Genomic DNA, 7,151 nt, shown 5'->3' on the forward strand with positions numbered 1-7,151 from the left:
ACGGGCGGGCAACACAGAGATGCGTGTAAAACAATGCACGCGTGTGTGCAAACACGCGCGTGGGCCAGCACAGGTGCACATTCACGTGCACACACATCCCGCGGCCGCTGTCTTTATCTCCCCAGCTTTGCCCAGCTGCCGCTGTGCCCAGGTGCCCGGTGCCGCTGTGCCGAGGCTGTGCCCAGTTCCAGGGGCACCCCCAGGGGAGGCGCGGGCAGGGAAGGGGCGATGGGGAGCAGAGGACAGGACCAAGAACCAGGCCCGGGGGAGCCCCCAGTTGGTTCTTTCCGACCCAGAGCCCCCTCGTGCCCTCCTCCTGGTCCCCGGCCCCCCGGGTCAGTGTGGAAGGACCATGGGAGGCCAGGACTGCGCTGCGGCCTGCACAGGGGCCCCTGCTCGTCCCCCGTCCCTGCCTCACTCTGCGCAGGGCCCCGAATGGGCTGGTCGCCCTGGAAGGCGCTGTGCTGGGGGGCGGGCAGAGGTTTCGGCATGGGTGCCCTGCCAGGGCGAGCCAGGCGGGTGGAACAGGTGCAAATGAGGGCGGCCTGACCGCGGTGCCCCGTGGAGCCCGCCTGGCTCAGGCAGGGGGTGGCGAGGAGCAGAGGGGGTGCAGAGCCCTCGGGCGCAGGGAATCGGGGTGTATTTGCTCGTTTTATCGCAGACCCTGGGAGGCAAACAGCACCGAGTGGAAACCAATCAGAGCTGTGGAGCTTCCTGAGAGGTGGCAAGAAAATGGTCGATTGTGTTGCTATCTTTAACGACTTCTGCCGAGATTTGAAAACTGGACCCCCCGGGCCACCTGAGCCCTGTTCGCAGGACGCCTGCGCTTCCAGGGCGAGGGACTGAGTCTGAGGATCCGTCCCCCTCGGCGCCTGGGCAGCTCAGGCAGACTCAGCCTCGTGGGTGGGTGGACGGCAAGTCGGGGTCCCCAGCCCCAGTGGGCACAGCCCCAACTCTCCCTCTGGAAGCTTCCCTACAAATGCGCCCCTTCACTCGGGTCGATGTGAATTCCCGAGTGCTTACTCGGGCTCCCGGCCTGGGGCCGTGGGGATTCAGAGGCGAGAAAAGTCCACTGCCCGCAGGTTCTTGGGGAGCTGGACCTGCAGGCGCTCAGCTTGTAGCAGATAACGAGTTTGTTCTGATCCTATTTAATGAAATGCAATTTAATTTTTGTTGAATCGAATGATAAAAACAGCATCCCGTGCTTGTCCATCGTTTAAATATGGACATTGTGACGCACGCGTGTACAACGGACACTGGGCAGCCTGGGGTGTGTGGGGGGCCAGGGAGGGCGCGGCCAGGGCCGGTTCTGTGGGCCGGGAGGACGGGCTGGACGCAGCCCTGGGCGGGAGCACCTCGGGCCTCAACTTGCCCTCGACTTGGCGTCCTTTGTTTTCTCTGAAATTGCTTTCTCTCCAGAGGACGCAGCCGCCAGACCCCAGCAGCCCTGGCCAGGCGCACAGTGGTCATTTCCAGAAGCAGCCGCCCCCGCTGGGCGGCCCTGGACACCGGAGGGCCCGCTGCCCCCCCGGGGGTGGATGGAGGCGCGGCCGCACCCCACCAGCAGGGGCGCCTCCCCTTCTGCTCACACCAGCCTGAAGATGAGCCATTCTGATGAACACAGAAACCTTCGCTAAGATCCTCCCCTCTTGACCCGGAGACTCCGGGGGTGCCTGACGGAGAAGCCCTGAATTCGCCGCATGTTTTCAGCAGCTCGAATGCACACGTTTCATGGGTCAAATTCAAAGCTGTGACCTTGAGTGTGACGCTGTGAGCAGTGCCTCTTGCTACATTCTTTTTTTTTTCCTTTTAAAGATTTATTTATTTATGCATCAAGGACAGAGGTTTAGAGCTCGGTGTGCGGGGCTTCCTCAGGGAGAGCGGGCAGCAGAACAGGCAGATCTATTGCAGTCCACTGCCGAGGGGAGCAGCGGGTAAGTCAGCAGAGGTTTCCCGCGCCATGTGGGTGTCTCCCTGGCCGGGGACTGAACTTGTGCTGGAGAGGCTGCGGACAGCTTCATATGTTGATTCTTTTTTTTTTTTTAAGATTTATTTATTTATTTATACACGCACCGGGTACAGTCAGAAGCTTGGGAGGGTGAGAGGATTCACCAGAGCCAGAGCGGGGAGCGGAGCAGGCAGACTGACCCAACACACTGCTGAGGGGAGCCGCGGGGAGACAGGAAAGATCTGCTGCGCCAAGTGGGTAGCTCCCGGGCCGGGGCTGGAACTCGTGCTGCGGTGGCTGTGAGTGCTTCCTCGGGCTGGGATTAGCCCCTGCGCCACCAGGGAGGCCCCCTGCTAGGTTCTTATTCCCTTGGGGCACAGCCACCTCCCGGGCTGATGAGCGTTTCTTCAGCCCACACCGCAGAGCCCAGTTCCTTGGCGTTTTCTTCCTCTTTTAAGATGTTTGTTTATGAAGCCAGGAATTCAGGTTCTGTGGAATAGGTTTCCAAGGCTCGTGCTCACTGCACTTCCCTGCGGGCCTCCCCGTGGCCCCTCCTTGTCTCTTCATGTCAGTTGTTATTGAAGCAGCTTTGCAGGAGCAGCCGGGATCTCAGGGGCATCACCCTGACGTCCGCTCAGCTCACCCCGCCCACCCTCCCTCCTTCCCTCTCCTCCTGGTACCCACTCAAGTGTCCTCACGGTCGAGCCGTTGTTTTGTTTGATTTCGCTCGTCTGCTTTTTGGTTTCCCGACACACACACGGGCGTGGCGTCAGCTGCTCTCTCTTTGACTCCCTCAGCTGCTCCGTCCATCGTGTCCAGTGGCAGGAGTTCATCTGTTCTCGCGGCTGAGTCGCATCCCACCGCGCATCACCCACGCGGTCTCCACCCCCTCCCCCGCCCTTGGCCACGGGGGTGTCTCCAGCTCCCGGCTGCTGTCCGTCCGGCTGCCTGGCTGCAGGTGGAGAGAGAGCTTGAACTCAGGCTTCCTTCTGACTCTCCGGCTCGATACCTAGGAGCAGGATCACGGGGCGGTGGAGAATTTCTGCGTGTCGTCTGCAGTCCCCTCTCCTCTGTCCACATCGTGTCCCGGCCTGTCTGGTCCTGTGGAGGAAAACAGTGTGAGTCGTGGTCACCCAGCCTCGGGGCCGCACCTCCCACCTTGGACCTTGGGTGGGGCTCCGCTGACAGGAGCGGGGCAGGCTCCTGCTCAGGGAGGGGAGACCCTAGGAAGGGCCTTGCAGGGGAGGGAGCTGCTGACTGCAGGCTTGGGGAGCCCCAATCCTAGATTTTATGTCCTGGGACACGCCCTGCCGCTGACCAGCGCAGTGGTAGATTAGCAAGGCGGACCCAGGGATGAGAGACTGAGCAGGGTGGTCAAGGATTCGGTAAAAAATGACAGACAGACACACTTCAGGAGTGAACATCTGACTGTAATGTGCTCAAAATCAACCTATATTTTTATACATTTCTGAAAGCACTACATCATACAATTCTTCATCACAAAAAATGATTGACATGACATGATATAATCATAAAATATGCTTAGGATTACAACAAGTTATTTTTTAACTAATGATTGGTTACAGACTGCGTATTGTCATGGTTACCGTGTAATTTTTTACCTACCTATACTTGTTTAACTTGTTTTTTTAATTTAAACCTATATTTAAACCTATAAGTACTATTATTGTTTTGAAACTAGCCGCTTTTCTTAACTCTTTATTCAGGTTAATATTTTATTTATAATGATTGGGTTTAATTAGAAGCTTGCTTGCAAGCTTGGATTTTTTATTCAGGACCACCTTGCAGTGGTTGCCGAGGAGTGCTTGTTATTTATGACTATACTGAGAAGTGTTTTGACTGTTGGAGGAAGTTGCTATATTACTTTTTTGTTAATTGGATCTTGGGTGGCTGAATTTTTGTGGTTATGTATTAAACCGTAACATTTGACTCATTACACCATTGTATTGTGACTAGAAAATTAAAGCAATACAGGAAAGAAAAAACATTCATAGTAACAGAGGCCAACAAACAGGGTATGTAGAAACACAGGAGGAGATTGTTGCTGTGGCAGGAACAGCAGGTGCATTGTGTTTATGGCACTAAATCTTAGAATCTGGTACGTCATCAGCGGCAAACTTCTTGGGGAGCAGGTGCAGTGTGTCCCCCTCCGCGTGCTTGGCGCCTTGACCGTGCTGAACATCAAGGACCACATTGGTACCACTTGAGTTCTTCCGCGGGAGGGGGTCCCGCAGCGCCCCCTCCAGACTCTGGAATTCCTTTGAGTTTCTGCTGCCTGAGCCGCCCCTCAGTTCTCTGCTTCTGTCCCCAAATCTCTGCCTTCCAGCCACACAGACTGAGTTGACACCCCCCTGTGCTGACACCCCGCAGCTGACACCCTCCCCCCAAGCTAACACCTGCTGAGGAGACAACCCCCCTCTGTTGACACCTCCTGGGCTGACATCATCAGCTGCAACACCTCCTCCTGCCCTGCAGGGCTTTCTCAGGTGCTCCCTGCCCAGGGCTGGCCCATGGCACTAACATCAGCTGGGAGAGGTAGTGGGGCTTGGGGAGGGTGCAGTGCAGCTCCCACCTGGGCATGGCCGTGCAGCTGTGTTTATGCAGGTGCGCCAGGCCCAGGAGACTCTGGGCACCTTGGCATAAGGCTGGCTGCTCATCCCCGCAGCCCGTGCCTCATGGACTCTGCCTGCCTCAGGCAGGCTGTCCCGGGCCTCCCGAGGCTGGCACCTTGGCAGCATCTGGGCGACAAGTCGAGACAGCATGCCACTTTCTCCTCCCTCCGCTCTCAGACTGTCCCTGTGCGGGGGAGCTGCCCGAGTCCCCCCCAGACACCTGCTCACACCCAGGTACACTGAGAAGGGACTCTGAGGGTCCTCACCTGCAGGGCCGGCCCCCACTTGCCTTGAGCCACAGCTGCTGGGCGAGGGCGTCCTGCCAGGCGCAGAGTGGAGCCGGATTTGCAGAGCAGGGAGGCTGGCTGGGGCTCGGGTGAGGAAAGAGGTCCAGTTGGGGTGCGCTGGACTCCCTGCTCCCCTGGCTGATTTATTCTCCCAGCTTTACTTTCTAGACCTGACACGGGACTGTTCACAAAGCTCACACTTTGCACTTGACACTTTTTAAGTCAACGTGCACTTCTTGGAGCAGGACCCATGGCCCCTGCGGCTCCCCGTTCTCAGCAGCTGCGCCCCCTGCTGGTCGGGGCCAGCACTGCCCCCCAGCGGCTTAAAGCCTGTGGGAAGCTCTGCTGAGGTGGGAGGACATGGAGTGTGCGCTGGTCGGGCAGGCGTGTGGAGGAATTTGGACACGTGCACCCACCCCGGAGACCCTCACGGCCCCTCCAGGTGCTCGCCATCGTCAAAGGTCTCCTTGCATTCCCTTTGTTCTTTTTTTGTAGTTTTTATTTTTTAAAGATTTATTTATTTATGCATACAAGGACTGGGGTACAGGCCAGAGGTGTGGGGGGTGAGAGGATTCACCAGAGACAGAGTGGGGAGCAGAACAGGCGGATCTACTGAAATTCACTGCTGAGGGGAGCAGCGGGGGGTCAGGAGGTGTCTGCTGCGCCATGTGGGTGCTCCCCGGCCGGGGATCGAACTCGTGCTGCAGTGGCCGCAGACAGCTTCATAGTTTATCTTAACCCCTTGCGCCCCCAGGGAGCCCTTCTCTCTGGTCTTGTGTGGGGTGTGTGGGGGTGTGTGTTAGGAACACTTAAAACACAATCTTCGCCGCTGTCCTATTCAACCACACAGAATGCCACGGAGCCAGCACAGCGACGCCTGCCAGACACTCTGGCGTGAAGGAGTCGCCGGCACCTTCCTGGCCTCCCTGCCCTGCGGCCGCCCGCCGCCCTTCGCTGCAGCCCGGGACCGCTTGCGATGGAGGTTTGTGCTGCTGGGAGCGCCCCGACGCCCAGAAACACCCCCAACGCCCACAGCCCGATCTGCCCTGTGCGAAGCTCATGCTCTAGAATACACCGGCCCGGCGGGTTTTACCACACAGGCCATGGCAGGGATGGCAGCTCCCACCACTTCACAGGGGCGGGATGGCCCTGGAGGTGGGTGGTGGGGGGAGAGCGCCCCGAGGACAGGACCAGACCAGGGCAGTGGAGCAAGAGGACCTGGGCACAGGAGCTGTGGGAGGAGAGGCTGCTTCCCGGGCCGCCCCATGCAGAGCCTGCCCCGGGGCCTCTGGGCAGCAGGAGCTGGTGGGAGCCCAGCAGGGCAGCCGCAGCGAGGTGTGGGGGCGAGGGCTGGGGGGGTCGCAGATGGAGGACAGACGGGAGGGGAGACAGTCCAGGCTGCGTGACGCTCTGGTTTCTCCTTTTCCCTCTGAAATGGTGCGGCTGGAAGGACAAGGTCAGAGCTGGGGTTTGTGACCCGGAACGCCCGGTCTCAGCTTGGCCGCCTGGCGGAGCCAGAGGGACTGCCCTGGGGGGTGCCGGGGCTGTCCTGGCGCTGTCCACCCTGGGGTTCTTGGGCAGAGTCCCTCGCCCCTGCGGGCTGTGCTGGCTGCTGGGGTTGGGGGGTAGGCAGAGTGTTTGGAGGCCCCCGAGGGCCAGATGGATGAGGATCTGGACTTGGGTTTTAGGGAAGTTGTGCCTGAGCAGAAACTGGAAAGAGAGACCGCAGGACAGAGTGGCCCCAGGCTACAGCAGGTGACTGGGGGGCGGGAGGTGGGGGTGGGGGTTGAGGTGGGGGCAGTGCCTTTGATAAAAGGCTGTTGCCGGGGACCAGCCTCCAGCAAAATGTCCTGTCAGGGGTTCCTGAAAGGATGAGACGGCCTAGGCGACGTGAGGGGAAGGGGATGAGGTAGTGAGGAGACACTGACACTGGATGAGGTGCAAGTATCTTCCACGGAGAGACTCAGCAGGTCTTTATTTATTCATTAGTAGTAATCCGAAAACACATCATCATGTGTAAAGCAGAAACAGTTAGTGTATTCTATTCCCATGACTACTGGCTCCTACGGGTCTCAGCTAGACGGTAGCCTTCAAGGTTAATGGATAAAAAACCACACCTAACACTCACTTATGATTTCAGCGAGACAGTCACCTAGGACAGTGGACAGCGCCAGCGCATCCCCATCAGCTAAAGCCTCAGCATCAAGAGACTCTTCTATTCACATGGCCTCAGCCGGAGACCAGCTGCTGCTCAGCTGTCAGAACTTTTTCTTCCTACAAACT

Source organism: Talpa europaea, assembly GCF_964194135.1.
Source record: "Talpa europaea genome assembly, chromosome: 4".
NCBI classification, from domain to species: domain Eukaryota; kingdom Metazoa; phylum Chordata; class Mammalia; order Eulipotyphla; family Talpidae; genus Talpa; species Talpa europaea.